The sequence below is a fragment of the Chlamydotis macqueenii genome, chromosome 3 (assembly GCF_036417535.1).
Source record: "Chlamydotis macqueenii isolate bChlMac1 chromosome 3, bChlMac1.mat, whole genome shotgun sequence".
Taxonomy (NCBI): Eukaryota; Metazoa; Chordata; class Aves; order Otidiformes; family Otididae; genus Chlamydotis; species Chlamydotis macqueenii.
In genome coordinates, this window is record NC_141558.1 from 62,063,029 (window position 1) to 62,081,336 (window position 18,308).

Sequence of the window (18,308 nt, forward strand, 5' to 3'; positions counted from 1 at the left end):
ATTTATTCAAAAGAAAATTAAGTTCCTAGCCATCATCCTATTTCACTTAATGGCAAAATTTCCACCAACTTCAACAAGACAATGGGCTGGCAAGTCACGTGCATGACTAAAGAAAGTGGGCCACTCCTGTGCAACGTAGAGCTGTCACCCCCTGTGAGCTCTGAGATGCCAATGTTTTGTTTCATCCTAAATCAGCAGGAAAATTTAAATATTGGATTTCTTTTTAAAAAAAATGAAATATGCTGTGAGTATTTGTTTTGATTAAGTCACAACATTTATTTTAGGCCTTGAGGTTTTGGCTAATGCTATAATCGTTAGTATAGAATCCCCTGTATATATATCAATGTATAGAATATGAAAACTGAAATAATGGACCATTCTGGTAATTTCTTGCAAAAGTTTTACAAATATCAGTACATTCCCATGATTTTTTTTTTATTTAATTGAACAAGCACTTCAAGATTTCCACCCAGCTTTCTGTTCATAACTTTTTACAGGCTGTACTTGCATGAATAGGAATTTTGATCTCAAAACATAAAGCTTGAGTTTTTAAAACTCAAGCAAGCTACCATATTAAAAATCTTGCTCCTCCTCATGGAGGAGCCTTGTCAATTAGTTTTAACAAAACTGTGATAGCACCTATTACCTTTCACAAGCTTTGGATCAGGCCTTTGGGAAAAAAAATCTTTCATTCTATGTTTCACCATAGTAAAAAATCTAAAGAGATGGAAATTAATAACAAATAATTAATAGATTTTTTTCACAAGGCCTGTTCTAACTTGTTGTTTAGTTCACTTTAGTGAAATATTTCATTTGTAATACTTTATTTACTGAATGTAAAACACAGTGAAAAACAAGAATAGTGAAAAATAACTTAAAATTAATAGAATATTTTTCTCTGTATTCATAATAAGCTCTTTAACAATTTGCATTTTCTAATTACAGTGCCAGAAGAATAAGCTGTATATTTTTATTGCACATGCACAAGTAGCAGTGTATATGTGAATTGCTACCAAATATTATGATGTATACATTTTTTCATGGTATGTTTGCAAAATTAATACAACATCTCACTGAGTTATTCATCTCCCATTCTGTCCCTTGTACTAATAAATAATGAATAATAAGACAGCATCTCACCAAAATTGTATGGAGTGAGATGTGACCCTGTTTCTTTCCAACTATCTAGGTATTTTTATCAGGCTCCCAGAGCCTGAGCTCCTACAGGAGGGGAAAAATGTCTCAACTCCAGTCACAGGAGGTTGGGTGAGTGCACAGGGAAGAGGACTTGTCTTGGTTTTACGGCTGTAGCATTAGGATGGGAGTGAGTAGGGTAAGAGGAAAAAAAAAACAAGAAACAAGAAGAATGTCTGATGTCATATGTATCTCATGAAAACTGAGACAAGAATGGTGCTGATTATCAGCTTAATGCCAGGTAAGAAGAAATTGCATTTCCAAATTTGGGGCAAAGAGTCAAAATATTGAGATTTGCTGTATAAAACTAATTCCAAAAGGTCCTGGGGAAACATCAAAACAAGTGTATCAAAACACTAGATGTTGGAATATTTCTGCTACATTATGTCAGTTTGGCAATACAAATTGTTATTATTCTTTCTAATGTTTAACAGAATACAGACATCATATTAGCACTAATGTAGAGGTTTTAAAAAATAAAAACATGAATGAAATAACAATGAAGTGGCACAAGAAAGCTAAAATAACATATAGAAGCTGATATTGCTGCTAAGTTTCAAAATATTTTAAAAATTAAATGTCTTGTAAAATATTTGTATATTGACAGCAGAATGGCATTTTCTGATAAAAAATTTCCAATATTTTGAGGGAATCTGATAATTAAGATCATAAGGCAGTGATACATTAGGATTATGCTCATCCTTTGCATTTTTGGGGGTCATTTTGGGTTTTGGACAATAAAATGTGCAACTGGAGATATTAATATCTAGTTCTTTTTGCATAATGGAGAAAGGATATGATAGGATACAGTTTTAAAGGTATTTTTCCCTGTGAATGATCTTTATTCTAAAACAATATAAAACAAATGCCCATCCCACTGACAGTCAGCACTTCTCTACTAAAATGCAGCACCACGTAACATGGTTCTTATTTTAAGAGTAAAGTAAGCTTCGTTGAGAAGTGTGGGAGAAAGTATTTGGAGGAAGGCCAAGCCACAGCTAACAGCTTAAGCTGGACCCTGCTCTGCTAAATGTTTCCTTACACAGGGCTGCCGGTGTCCCTCCAGAACCATACTGCCAGTGATGCTGTGCGAGCTCATACAGTTTCATCCATGTGCCAAAATCTGCAGGGTCTTAATTCCCGTTGTCTCACTGTGGCTTGAAAAGCAGAAGAAAAGGACAGCGGGTAGGAAGTTGCTTACAATCATTCTGCTACATTTTATGAGATTAAATGAGGGAATTTCCCATCAAGGTGAAGGAGAAAGCACACCTGTAAAGACTGAACATCAGCAATAATTTGGCATAGTCTCCTTCCTGTTCCGAAACTTGCTGGAACATTTTTAACTTTTTTCAAGCTCTCTTTTGTGTTACAGCTGAAAAACAATATACAATTTTAAAGCTGTGAAGCTGTACTTTCCCACCTGCTCACGTCTTAACATGACTGGGCTATTTTTGGTTCAGAAATCCTGAAGAACTGTTTTAATACCTCCCTACTTCTTTACCTTCCAATCTTGCTCTGTGATTTATTTCCCTTCGCTCTGTCTTTCTCTCCCATGTGTCATTGTGTTGAGACTTTAAAAACTGCCACACCCTCCGTACTTCGCTACTGGGACAGCCTGGGCTTTTCTCGTGTTTGGATCACTTGCTTGGATGTCACTCTGCTGATAGAAGCCCAGAGTGCAGAAGGGAGATAAAACCCATTTCTCCTATATGAAATAACGGTTGGACAAGAGTTGACCAAAATACGTTCTGAAAGGGCCTGATCAAATATCCCTTGCAATCAATGGAAGGCCTTTAACTGTCTTCAGCGGGTCTCAGATAAGGACCCACATTAATATTATTACTATTATCATTTGTAACGGAGGCTCTGAGCATTGCTGTACAGTATGTTTTGTAAGAAAAATAAATAAATATGGGATGGTATGTTTCTCTCTGCTGTTTTAAACGAACATTAATTTCACGCAAATTTTTGCTTGCTTTGTTTTCTTTGCTGTTTTTATATATCAGATGTTCCCTTGTTAGAGGTCCTCCATGTGTTTTGAGATCTCTCAAGCCTCAACAGAAAGATAAGAATATTAAACATCAACAAGGAAGTTTTTCTCACAAATACTTTGGGCATTTGTGGCGATTAAGTGTTAAAGAAAAAGGACTTGGAAATAATTCAGATGAAAGAAGAAGTTCCACCTTATTTAATTGAATCTCACTTGTATGGGTGACACTGATACCATTATCCCTCATGTTGCATTGTGTTCCAGGAAGAAACAGACCTAAATATCTGATATAAAAACCCAAGCTGAATTTTCTCAGGCTGGAGATGTTGAAGTCTTAAAAAGGCATAAATACTGCTCCCCTTTTAGAAAATTGCCTAAATACTATGTAATAAAAATCTGTAGAGATCAGAAAAATTAATAGGACTGTCTCTGCCCCTCTTGACCTCCACTGCGTGGAAAGGAGGAAGTGGAGCAGGAGAAACTTCTAAAAGAAAGATCGCTTTCAGAGAGTTTTTTGCTTCGATAACTTTCCATTTGATTTATGTCATGATCGTTTCAGTGACTCTCATGAACTTCAATGGATTAACTTTTGCAACGTGATCTAAGGAACAGAACTGTTTTATTACCCCTTGTAACAGTCCTTAAGCTGGACCTGCTGAAGCTAGATTATAGGCTTTGGGTCCTGCAATGGATCAATGGCAGCATGTAGTCCTCTTCTCTTAAGCTCTTTGTCTGACAAGTGAGCTCAGCAACTCCAAGATCACACTTGAGCACTTAAGGAAGTTGTACCTGTGTGATTTGCTGCTGGCCATTGCTTTTGAAGTCATCGTATCTAGAACTTAGCTTCATGTGTTACATTCTGGGCTTTGTCCTACTCTCATTTAGATGATTAGAAAAATTCTTTTAATTCTGCTATTAAAAAAAAGCAGGCATACAACATCATGCAAAGAGCCTGTTCAAGAACTAACAACTAAATTCAGAGTTGCATCTGAGTCTGAATTCCGTCTAAACTAATGTATATGTACTTACAGATCCACGTATGTACACATCTTTTTCTATCAGTAACTAACAACCTGTTTCTTACACCACTTTACTCTTTCACGTCCTCTCCTTGATTTGCTACATGCCCTCACCCACTACCTCTGCCACTCTAAATTTAAGAGAGCTTTTAAAATTGTAGTTTGTGTGCCCAAACCTCAATACAGGAATGAAGCAACTAATCGGTAAACACTTAAATCAGCCACTTCTTATCTCTAAGAAGTATCTAGTAACTCGTCCAAGTACTTTGGCTGGTAGGTTTTACTAACTCAGTACATTGAGAAATGTATGTAACTAGGGAGTTTAAATGAATGTAAATAGTATTATTTATATATCACCAGTGAGGCTTGTCTGTACTAAAAGTAACATAGTTTTTAAATTACACTTTCAGTTAAACAAGTGCAGTAAAATTAATTCAAATCTGTGATTCATATAAATTTTATCTCAAATATATGGTTAAAGCTAAATTAGTTTGAGTCAGGCTGAACAAAAAGAATATCATTTATACCATGTTTTGCACTGTTTTAACCAACTTGCTTTCCAGTGTGATTTCAAGCTGAACAACTTTTACTTTGCTAAAGATGAAAAGCTAAGTCTGACCTTAGTACTCTGAAGCACTAAAATGCTGACTAAGTTCCAGAATAGAGAGAACAGAAGGAATTCTTACAGGTGGCTACCGAGTTTTAATGCAAGGACAGTTAAAGATAGGAGAGAGATTCCTCAGTTTGCAATAGGGCAGGAAAGGGAGAACATTGGTTTGCCAGTCACAGCTTTCCTGATCAAGGAGGGGAAAAAAAAAAAAAAAAAGATCAAAGCCTTGAAAGCCTAAGCCTCGGGAAGCTTATCTATAACTTTATGTCCAAATAAAGCTTGATGAGATGGTAATACAGCCAAAGGGAAACTGTGAAGTAGTTGCCAAGATGTAACTCTATGAGAATAATTAAATTTGAGGCAACCTGGTAACTGTTATTTCTGAAAAGGATCGATGGATTGCTTTCTAGTCCTATGCCACTGGCACTCTAAAGAACACCACTGAGATGACCCTAAGAAATAAGAAGTCAGTCATTTAACAAAGTATTTGAGACAGACATTATGGAAGTATTTCCAGCTAATGAAAGGAGACAGAAAAGCATAGCAGGCATATGTCATCAAAGCAGTAGGCAGTCCTGAAAGACCATTCTTGATTACAGACATGCTAGAAATGCAAAATGCAGGAAAAGCCAGAGGAAGGGTCATTTTTCAGTCATGTGGTGAACAAAAGGCACCCAGGAGAGGCATGCAGAGCCATTCTTCTCAGGCACTATTACTTGTGTCAGTAAGTCTGATGAACCCTGGAAAGTGGATTTCCTACTTCATGGTAAGCATACACGCTTTAAAACAGGCCTGGTGTTTCTATTGTCGGAGCTGGTATACAGTGAACTTTATGACCAATCCAAGCTAAAATTCACCATTGTTGCCCTAGGTTGCTCAGCAGGAGAACTGGACTTGACAGGGCAGATTACAGACGAGACAACTCACAGTGGCTGTTTGCTGAGACCCAGTGTATAGGAAGGGTACAGGTTAGCAGTCTGTTTGAGCTGTAGCACAGTACCAATGCAGCTGATATGGAAATTCAAAGGGAGAGTCTGAAGAATGTGGGTCTCTTGAAATGTGAGGCAAGGAGGATGAAAAGCTGGAGAGGCAATTCCCTTGTAGCAGTGATCTCATTTCCTGACAATATCTGGAAGATCAAGTGCCACAGTAACAGATCCTACAAGATGAAACACAGCATACATCTAGATCAAAACCAAACTGACAAAATCCTGATAGGACAGCAATATATTCAGGTAACTGCTCTCCCAAAGCCAACAGGCAGGCAGATATGTTTCCCCAAGATATGGTATTTCACATGGACTTGAGTAGATCTTCCTTCTTGTAAATAGTGCTTATTTTCTGGTTTCTCCATTTGGCCAATACTTTTAATGTTGAAATTATTCCTTTGGTACTGGCAGTATTCTCCTCCCTGCCCTTTACAACACAAGAGGCTAATTCAGGAAGGCCTGAGCCTTTCATACTTCTGTACTCAGTACCAAAACGTGATTAATCAAAAGGAGGCTGACAAGGTTTGAGTGTTTCCTTAAGGTTCATAAGCAGACAAGTGTTTCCCTGAATCAGGGCCTCCATCACCATTACTAATTCAGAGAATGCAGGAGATAGCTGCAAGTGGAGAGCATCTTCCTCATGCAAAGGGAAGTGGCTGGTGTGTTTCGTGCTGCTCTCCTGTGAAATGAGACCAGTGGAAGACACTCATTCTACAAATGAATCTTTTGTGAGTTTCACTGTTGTCTGCAATAACCCTGAGGTCATTCTCCGCAGTCAGCTCATCTGTATCAGAAAGGAAAGAAATACAGAATGATGGGGCCTTTCCAACACCCATTAAAAAAACATTATGTAATGTACCAAATTGCCTGAAAATGTTTCATGTAACTCAAAGAATATTCTCGGTATTGCTACTTTCCACATAAAACAGTCCTCTTTCTTTCCTCCCTCATATGAAACCATGTGAAGCTTTTATGAATAGTCCCTTACACAAGATTTCTGCTAATAGAGTATTGGGGTAAATTGCTCCAAAGCCAGGCATGACCTTGTCCTATGGAAAGTTTTGATAGCAGTGGATATCCTAACCTGCCATTGAGTTACAGAAACAAAAATCTCAATATATTTATGCTGAGGAGGAAAGCACAGACACCGCAAGGTCAGGGAAATCCACAGGCCACTGCTCTTTGGGAAAGTCAAAACCAACAAAACTACATTTGCCTGACCTGAATCTTACAGAGTAGAGTAAGTAGTGACAAAATACCCCGTCTTTTCAAACAGTAGTGAATCACTAGCTACAAGTGAAACAAAGCATATTCTTTTGTAGGTTTAGAGTAATCCCTAAAACCTGGAGAGGAAACTGAAAATAGAAGACAGGATGGCCCTGAGGCTTTTAGAAACTGCTGAAAAACCCCACTATTTCTAGGGTAGCCTACAGCATGTAAAAAAGCCAGAGAATCTCTGAATTCTGACACTTTAGTAAGGCATTAAAAAAAAAAAAGAGTGATTTTCTGATAATACCAGCTTTGTCTGAGGAAGACCAGAAGAGTGGATATCAATCTTTGTGCACTAGAAGGAGAGAAATAGCCAGCTGGGCTAGAATATTAGCCAAAATCCTTATGAACTGTGTGGTTGCCAAGTACAACTAAAATGTCACTGGGAAGGTTAAGAGTATGTTTTCTTACTGGGGAATTCCAGAGGAACTATTACGGGGGAAAAAAAAAAAAAAAAAGGACCGTGGTTCATAGAGCAAGGTTTCAAAGCTTTTTTGGCAAGATATAATTTATATCGCATTATCACCAGCCCTCAAATTCCTCAAGCAAAGGCAGAGACTTGAAGAAACGTGCAGACAAGATGATCCTTCCTTGGCACAGTTATGTACAGATCAGCTCCTGTCATGTCAGCTAAGTAAAACAGACTTTACAGAGAAGCACTTGACATCTCAGTGACTGATGCTAGAAGCAGCTCTGTCTGTCTGTCTATTTACCTATCTATTTACAGAAGATAGAGGTTGTACAGACTCTGTTATGACAATGCCCAGCTGTCTTTGAAACATTTAGATTTAAATGGGAATTTAGGTGAGGAGCAAAGGTGAAAACTGTCTGCAAAATCACAGGAAAATTTGTCTCAGCCAAATTGTGTGAGTGCTTTTCTACAAATGATGCTAAAGTATTACCAGGAGTACCTAAAACTCGGCATTTAAACAGAATCAGTAAGATTGTCTCTATTGCTTGCAAAGCCGAGAGGTATCTGAGGTTAAAAAATCACATGATTTGCCACAGAAACAACCTCTGGTAGTGTGAAAATAGGTTTAATACATATCTGCTTCAGTTGAACATTTTTATCCCCTACAGTTGCGTAGTCACAGGAACTTGGGCAGTATGAGCTGGTACGGGATTTATGCCTGTGTTTAAAGCAGCCTGAAGATGCAGTTCCTGTAGTCAGCTCATGACACTCATTTGGCCAAGTCTGAAAACTAGAGATGGACCATTTAGACATTGTCATTGACTACTTCATCATTTATATTAGAAGATTAAAAATGTTCCTCAGTTCTGTCCAAACTTCTCCAGAATTATATTTCTTCTAACCCACAGTAAATGCCTTCAGCTTCATTCTTGACCTCTAGAAGGCACTGGCACCTCAGAGGAGAGAATTTGTGGGGTGCGTGTGTTAGCTTACTCCATTGAGATTTAGAGCATCTGAGGTTAATTTTAATGCCCCTTCCTGCGTAATCAGATAGCTTCTACATGTCTGTCAATAAGACATTTGTCACAGCTCCATAATGGCGCTTAGCTGGTGTGTTGCCACTGTTGACTTCTAGTAGCTCACCCTAAGAGTCGAGTCCTGCTCTCCAGTTACATTTGGGCAGATAGTGGGGCTATAAGCAGACATTGGCCTCCTCATCAAATTAAAACAACATCTGACAAGTGATAGATTGGTAAGGATGGATGCTTTACTTATTCATATGCACCCCCCAGCAATTTAGCTGGTTCCCTAATTGTCTTATTTAAGAAAATTGAGTTGCCTCTACTTGTCTTATATTTCTACCCACAAAGCACTAAGGATCCATCTCGTTTTATCATTCTCAGAGCTACTAAAGGTACTTTTATCTACTTTCTTTTTCCTTCTCTTTTGCACAGCAATCACATCCAGTGCAAGACTGCCTCTCTGTTGGTGACCAGTTTAAAGTCAGATACTCAAGAGGATGGAATTGTTCTGTAATTTTGCCTATGTAAAATAGGTGAATTTTAAAAAATCACCCCCCAGAGTAGCTATGATCATACCTGTATTTCTAATTGAGAAAAGGGAATATCCCTGAAAAATTGCAATTTACCTAAAACTGGAATAAAAAAAAAAATGATGAAACTTCTATGTGAAAACATAGAGAGGCAAGGCACTAACAAGTCATATATGATTGCAAGTGAATAAAAAATGAACTGAACATGGTTTATTCTTAATGAATCCAGTAGTAAATATTTTATTACAGACTTAAGACTAATAGGTGACTAAGTAAAGGAAAAGTTTTCCAATAATAATGTTGCATGACAAGTCCTTCAGCCAGTTTTCACAGGAAGGAAAGGAAGAAATATCCAACTTTGACCTAAAAGTACAGACCAGAAAAGCTGTCTTTGGCTGCATCTGATTCTAATCTAGCAAAAATATCCCCATCAAACTGAAGTCCAAACAATCGCCCCCACAGCGAGTTCACCTCCAACAAGAAGTTAAGTTCTTTAAATGCTCAGTTTCTGTAGCATCTCCAAAAATAACTGAGGAATCAGAACCCAACCGCTGACCTGGTGGTAGAACAGGCAGATGAAGGGCCAGCTCCCTTTTCACGGCTCTCTGTGTTTTACAGTGCTGACAACACTAGAGCTTGTTTTCGTCAGTGTACTATCCAGATATGACTCAGAAGACATATGGAGAATAGATATGTGCTCTGCTAAGATTCAATTTTTAAAGTCACTTTTCTGTTCATAACCACACTGCAAAAAAAAATCCCAAAACAAACCAACAACCACCATACAACAAGAATGTGCTAAACTGACAAAAACTGTCACTAATAGCTGTCTAAATCATTAGCTGGTCATCTCCTGTCCTCTAACTTCAGTGAGGATGAGAAGGGAGAAAGGTGCTTGATGTATAACTGTGAGAAATGTCTGTTTGGGGAAGACTCTTAGATTAACAAACCTGAACACTGTTTTACAAAATGAAAAACTGTAGGTTTATGGCAGCTGAGCACATGACCCAAATATATTGGTTACTATTCAAAAGAAGGAAAACAAGAAATAAGATTACAGTTTGCTACGGAGACTTTTGCATCGCAGTACACCTGGAAAATAAGAAGTGCCTATAAACAGGAGATTAGGCACTTGTGAGGTCCACCTTTAAAGCTATATGCATAAAATGGCCATTTGCTGGGCGATCTGTAATCCATACTAGAAAGCAACAGTAGATGGCCTACTTTTCACAAAAAGTGAGAGCTAGAGAAAACCACATTGTGCCATAGGGAGGGGAAGCACAGGCATAGCCTTCATTATTAATTGGCATACACAGAAAGAGCAAGCAGAAACAAGACTCGTGAAAGAAAGAAGGGAATTCTCCCCGGAAACATATGGGAAGCACGGAACAAAAGTAATAAAACATTAAAGAACAGGGATACAAACACCAGCATGTCCAGAAAGTGCAATCATTAGTAATGAACGTAATGAAAGCACTGGAAGTGTGAATGCAAAAGTTAATGGCTGCTTTTTACTCGTGTGAGAGAGTGCATGGCAAGAGACTAGAGCATCTAAATAAGAAATGTATGAGAGAGTCTTCCAAGTATCATTTTCTATATAACTCACCAGCCTTCACTAAAGGGAGAAGTAAAGGAAAGCACAGAAAATTCCACTTTGACACCTGTCTTTTAAAGCTGTTTTCATTTTCACAGTTTGTCTTTGTAGTTCCTGTAGAGCTGAGCTCCCAAAGCTGAGCACTGTCAGCAAGTCACTCTGGCCACAGACTTGGTTTTCTACTCACTTATGTCACCAGTCCACTGGACCAACGCCTTTTTATAATTAGCCACCAAGGCTAATTTTTTCAGGCTAACCTTGCCATGTAAACCCAATACAGGCTCAAATCCCTAGAGAAAACTAAGCACCCAGCCACTGCTGATGTGCCCTCTGCTCAGGAAGATGAGCATAAGCCTTCTCAATACTTTTGACTGTCCTTTTCCTATCTGGTTGAGCTCTCAAACCACAAGTTTCTGAATGCTGTCAATCATCATTTGCAAGGTACCTCAGGAAATATTTTTGCAGGTCCGCAAAGCATTTCCAACCCTGGAAAACCATTGCATGTAAATGAATGCAGACGCAACGTTACACGCAATTTGAAGAGTTACTGCTAAAAAACATTTGGTGAATGCATTTTCAAACAGGATACATGAAGTTTGTTGGACACGAATACGCAGTAATAACATAGAGATTGCTTTGGAGTTGTCTAAGTGAAAGCAATCACCTATTTGACCACTTAGGCTTCTAGTTAGGATCCAGCAAATTTATTTCAAAAGTAAGGGTGTGATGTAGGACTAGCTTAATTGCATTAAATGGTGGCACTTGGGGCACAAGGAAGACAGGAAGGAGCACAGCATTATTTGTATACACGACCTTACTGCAAACATAATTTGACTAGCTTTTGGACAGCAGTGGGTAACAAGGGTTGCAAGGTATAAAATAGAGGTGATTAATTCTGTCTTGGCCTGAAAAAATTACTTTTCTTGCCAATCTGTTGGCACCTCCTACTGACTAATACAGATAGGAGTGACATAGGGCCTGAGGACATAAGACAAATATAGTGAGAAATGAAAAGTTTTACCATCTACTAGCCTACATTAGGCTACCACAGTGATGGGGTAAGTTTGAAGGAAAATTAAAAAAGAAAGGAGATATTGATTCCAACTTTACAATATTCAGTTAGTCCAATGCTGGGAGAAAGTTTGAGAGGGGGAAGGTTATAAGCTTATAAAATATTGGATTTTAATAAGATGATTATGGACCAAGTGGGAAATAGGGTTTTGTGTGTGAAGTGTAAGTGTCCATGATGAATCTGCAAGAGGGGATTAATAACAGTTAACCTATAAAAGGAAATCTGTAAGACAAGTCTGCAACCAGTGATTTAGGACCACAGAAGGCAACATGTCTCCTTTACGTATGTTCCAGTACAAGGAGAAATTAAGGAATTTTACAGACAATGGGCTTGACAAGATGAGAGTCTGCCCACCCTTTTATTTAAACCGGTGTAAATCAAATTTATTTCCTTCCAATGTACCAAGTCAATAAAACAAGAGGGGAGGAAGACTGCTGCAAGGGGGAACTAGGCCTCCCCAGTGGCATGACAGTGAAAAAAGGGTAAACGTAAGCAGCTGGTGTTTATGGGAAGCTGCTATGTTCTGCATCACACAAGTAAGTGGCTAAACTCACTCACACGTGTTTACCCTCAACTACACTGCTATGGTTTCTCAATTAAGCTCTGCTTTTAGGTACAGCCGGGCATACCAACAGCCCCTGAAGAAACATCACTGGAGTCACATTGGACCTACAAGAGGAAAACCAGGAGAGAAGCAGCAAGCTGAATCCTCTGTTAAACCAGTACAAAGGTGCACCTCTGACAGAGGACACTTTTAAAAGCAGCTACAGAACAAAAGCCTCTCTGCTTGCCAGCCAGGCATACATTATAGTAACCACACCCTTCTAGGTAAACCATGTACACAGAGCAAATCACTTCTTTTGTGAATAGGGTTTACTTTATCATTTTGAAAGGCATATTGCTATTTCTTGACATATTAGTATGCTTAAATGAATCACTTAAGAAAATAAACTTATTTGCCTATGTTTACATTTATTTGTCCTATCCTCTGTTATTAATCAAATTTGTCTAATATTTTTATCACATTGTGTTTTAAATAAATAAATAAACACTACAATTGCCTTTGAAATACTAGTTGCTAGCAATAAAGTAAAGGCAAGAAATCACACAGTCTCCTGTGTGACCAGAGTAGGTGGAAAGGATGTATTGCTCCAGGTATGCTGATAACATACAATGTCAATACCCCACCATATTGTTATTTTTCTATTGCTTTGAATCTCGGTGCCCTGCTACAGGTTAAAAAGATGGAACTGCATATGCAATGAATGCTTCTTATTGTTAGTACTGTGCTTTAAAAAGAGAAAAAAATCTGTGTGATGATGTAGGTTTTTACATGGAAAGGGGCTAGTTTCCAAGGGGGACACTGCGACCGGAGCACCACGAAGCCCACCGCGCTTGGGCAGCCCACTCGATGCGTGGTTCTGCTGGTGTCCAAGAAACGGGTGCCACTTGCCACAAGCCTCATTTTGCACCTACTATACCGTGCCTTTTCAGAACAAATGAAGTAACTGCTTTTGTACAACATATATTCAGTTCCTATAGCACTCTCATTTTTGCAGTTGGAAGGCCTCAGGCATTGCTCTCCTTCCAAGCCAGACACAAACAAAGAGGGTTTACCACAAAAAAAGAGCCTCTGCTGAAGACTGTAAGGTTTACCTTTGCTCCCTCACTCAAGATCCTAATTTCATCAAGTTATGTCCCTTCCTTTCACTCTGTATGATACAGCGGTAACCTACAGCTTTCTCCCAGCAGCAGCACAGATCCCTCTTGATTTTCCCTCACCATTTAAACTGATGGGATCATCCAAGACTTTGCCATCAGGAAAACCTAGATGTTACACCAGAAAGGAAACAGATCTCTTATTCTGTTGGTAATCCCCTTCATACAAAATTTCAATTGATTCAGTCTAACCTTGTAACTGGATTTTTATTGCTACCAGATCTGGGCTAAGGCCAACTCTACTTTAAAAACAAATAAACAAAAAGAAATAACACACTCAACTGCTAAATCTGAATCATTGCTCTTATTCCAGAACATGCTGCAGTGTAGGTTCTCTGGTACAGTCACAGGGTAACACTGGTCTGGCAGCCTCTGGAACTCCATGTGCTGAAACCAGATGTGCAAACCTGAAGACCTAGGCTGTGCCATCTGCACAGCTGGAGCAGGAGCCAGCAGAGCATCTCCTCCTTTCTCTAAACACATGCATGCACTGCAAAGCCTGACAGGGAATGGCAGTCTAATCCCGCAGCCAGTGCAGGAGAGGTCCCAGCCCATGCTCTTGCTGTCCGTATGGTTCAGCCAGGAGGGGCTCTGTGCAGCCTTGCGGGGATCTTGTTTCCAGCTGCTGAGACAGTTTCCTCTTGGCTTGTTGCCCTTTCTCTGGCTTTTCATCCTGGCTGCAAGAAAACGTGGGTATGGTGGCGTGGAGGTAGCCACATCTCCGGCTGCCCCCCAGTTTGCCATCTCTTTTGGCCCTAACCAGGGCCACACAACGTCCATTTTCAGAGGGGCAGGTGGTTGCCACTCACAGCTACGTGTTTGCTGTTATCAGAGTCCCGGCGCACATGCAAATCCGCGTGGCAGCAGGTCCAGCTACCTTTGAGGCAGGTTCCCCTCAGGAAGGCAGCAGAGCAGCCACCAGGCTGGCCCCTCACGCGCACTGCCTTTTACTGGAACAAAAATGTCGATGCACATTGTTGGACATAATTTGTATCTATGGGTAGGGGAACTTGGCTAAATAGGTGGCTCTAAGTGACTTGGCATGTGAAACAAGCGGCATTAAACCCCAGTCTCCTGCCTCCCTCTCCAGAGTTTTTAATCAACCTTCTTATCTTCTTTTATGAGGAACTTACACTAGGAAGTCTACATTAAAGGAAAATATACATTTTTATTTTGCTTCAAGGGTGTTAATACTATTTATTGAAAATATTTCTGGCCAAGATATATTAAAAAAATCTGATTTTCAATGATAAAAATGCCACAATTGCATTTGAAACTTTACAGTAACTACAGTCTAAAAGTGAAACTAAAAAAGTGAAAGTTGCTTGTTGTTTTTCGCTGCACAGGCTGAGAGAAATGCAGAAAGTAAACAAAAAAGCCCATCTTAACGTGCATTTATAAAAATCCTTCTGGCATTCTAAGCTGCCTTCAGACCGGAGGGAAAGAAAGGTGGCTCTTTATAACACTTGTGATAGAAAAAAACACGTGTGTGTGTTCATGCAAGTAGTTAGACACTGATTTCACAGTATTCCTTGCAGATTCTGTGACAAACTCAGCAAAAGCAGGAACAACAGATAGGTAGAGATTGCTGATGGGATTTTCCAAAGTCTAAAAAGAATTTATGCAACTACATCCTATCCATTTGGAAAATCCCAGTGTCCAGGCTTTTGCTGTTCTTCTTCTCCCAGCTAAATTTCCTTCACGATCCCTTTTCTGTTTGGTTATGCCTAGTTAACTAACGTTGGCAATACTCAGCCCAAGTCACGCCAGCTAAACAGCAGATCGCAACAGGAAAACATTGAGGATGAAGACAACGCGTCCCGGATTTGATGTTTGACTAGGATTCTTGAAACTTTTTTCACATGCTTTTAACTCCATTTTGAGGTTTGTGTTTGTAGTGGAGGTGCAGGAAATAAAGTAATTCAACGTGTATTTACCATTTATATAATTACTTTTATGAAACTTCTTATATAATTTGTGTAAGTAAAAGATCACCAGAACATGCACTTACACTGTTTACAATTACTCTGTCAGTTGATGCAATTACTATAAATAGGCTCAGAGACATCACTAATTAATGAACTTGGAAGGGGTAATACAAGAAGTCATCTGCTACTGCCCGTCTAGGGCATATGATCTGTAAGTTCAGCCGCAGAAGGGTGATTTCTTTTTCTTTAGGGCTTTGGCAAGGATATATCATAAAGAACCCTCACACCCAAATGTCCTCAGGCTACAGATGGTCGGGAAATAAAATAACGTAGTAGAGTCATGGCTTATTTTTAGCTAGATTTTAAACATTAAGAATGAAGCAACACCAGTGGAGTCTATGCACACACCTTACTGATTTTAGTGGGTTTTGTACACGCAGGGTTGGGGAAGACTGATCTTTAAACCTGGAGTGGAAGTGTCATTTCCCTCTTTATTTTGAACACAGTGAAAATACATTTTATTTGCAATTTTAAATATTCTTATAAACCAAATGTGGAGGGTTTTTTTTATCTGGGAAGAAAAAAAGTATTTATTCAGAGTCACTGGAGAAGAAATGTAGTCTCACACAAAACCTTCAGATGGAAATTGTGCATATTAACAGTTCTCTTGAGAGCAGTAATAGACATTCTTTGCATTTATTCAGCAAATTTACATCCAAATGGGGAAGATGTTGGATTCGTCTCAGTTAACATTGAAATATTTGCAAAAATCAACAAGGGAGAATGTTTCCCGCAGAAGCAGGAAGAGATAACCTTGCAGTTTCGTTTATACCTCTGTGGGAAACTATAGGCAACATGACCACACCGCTTCAGTGAAATGTACATTTTCGGTCGCAGAGCATGCAGTTACTGCCCTTGACAGCAGATCCAGGGAACCCTGCCATAGCCTTACAGCTGCAGGGGCTACAGGCCCAGCTTCAGGCCTCCTGCCTGCTTGAGCAACACTCACTGGCAGAGCAGCATTCAGAAATCTCTCTCTTAAGTACCTTTCTGTAAAGGATTCACCATCGGATCCTAACAGAGCTATAGGAGTATCATTCCTGTTACTGTAATGAAAGCAACATTTACACACATAAAAAATTATATTGTTGTGGACTATTACCGGGTTTGATTCTGCATCACTTACTGTCCTTTTCAAAGGAATTAAATGTAACGTCCCCAACACCCGGCCACAGTGGCTAGCTACGCTGTGGACATGGAGGTCTCTTCCCATCTTTTCTCTGGCCTTCTGATTTCCTTCATTCCCAAAATACACCTTTACCAGAAAAAAAAACCCTCAAAAATCTGATGGATCTGAGTAGCCTTGTTCTCTGCTGATGCCAGACGGCACTTTATAAAGTTGACCGGGTGTAGAGCAGAGCTGGATTAGTCTTTGCTTTTCCAGTTCTCCCAGTGCCAGTAGCACTAAAGCCTACCCTTCCTAGCAGGGAAATGCTCTGCAAAAATGCGAAGACGTCACCCCCACCCTGCACTAGTGCCGGTCCCCCGCGCCGCTGACCCATTTTACAGGTAGGCAAATAGAAGCCGGGAGGGAGGGCAGCTCCTGTCGCAGGCGTGGGTAGGGTGAAGCAGGAACGACGCGCACCCTCTGGCTAATTTGAGACAAGGTGTGAGCCCAAGAAGCGATGCAGAGCTCGGGGAGACGGCCCCAGCTGCCAGCGCATCCCGGCGCTGCCAGTGCCGGTGAATCCCGTTACAGGACCTACGGAGTCTACGGGACACGAGAAATTCGACGGGGCGGTGGCGGGGCGGTGGCGGGGCAGCCCGCGGGCCGCACCGCGCCCCACGCACGGTCCCCGGCCGCGCGGGCCGCTCTGCCTCTGGGGGGGGGGGGGGGGGGGGCGGGGGCAGCGGGCCCCGACATCGCCCCGGCCCTGCAGGAGCGGCGCCGAGGGCTGGGGAGCGGCCCCGCGGCCCCGCCCCGGCCCGGCCCGCCCCGTCGGCGGCTCATTGATGAGCCGCGGCCCTTTGAGGAAAGGGCGAGTGCACCGACAGCCCTGCAAAGCCCCCTTTTTTTTTTAATATATATGTATATTTTTTTTAAGCGGCAGCGCAGCCTGGGAACTTTGCATGTTTCGCCATTTTTTCACATCCTGACTCATTTCGGTATCAAAAAACGTGTTCTCTGGAGCTCGTCGGACACCCGCCGCGACGGCGGCAGGCACCATCCACCGCCCGGCAGCGGCAAGGGGAACTATAGCAAAAATCCCCCGCGCCGCGGCAGCCGCAGCGACGCACCCAGCCCCCTCCCCCGCCCCCCCCGGAGTCCCGCCGGCATCCCCTGGTCTCCCGCCATCCCTTTTTATTTCCCACGGGAGGGAGTCGGGGCGGGGTCGTCGCCTCCCGAGGGCTGCTGCCGCTGGCAGCCCGCACGCCACGCGGGAAGCGGAGCAGGTGCACCCGGAAAGGGCCCCCGCCCCGTCGGTGGGAGGCACCTACGCGGCCCGGTGGCGGTCACCGAGACCCCCGGGAGGGCCGCGCCGCCCCACGGCGGGGCTCCCCCTTTCCCCACGCGCCGTGTACAGAGGGGAGGGTTGACCCCCCGGACCCCGACGGCTTCACCGGTGAAAGCCTGGCGCCGCGGGGAGGCGGGGGCTGCGGCCAAGCCGTCTAGGGGCCCCGGGGCTGACGCGGGGGGACGGGAAGGAGGGTGTCCCGCCGTGGAGGGGCGGGGCAGGAGGGCCCCCCCGTTGGGCTCGCGGCCGCGGTCCGCCCGCCCCGCGCCCCGCCGCCGCGGCACGGGGCCCGCCGCGCGGCGCTCAGGCGCCTGCGCACTGCAGGGGCGCCAGATTTGGCGGGAGGGGAGTGTCCAAGGGCCCTTTGTTTGATGGCATCTCTGTTTACAGAGTTTACTCTTTAATCTCAACCTGTTTCCTCCTCCTCCTCCCGCGGCTCCTCGG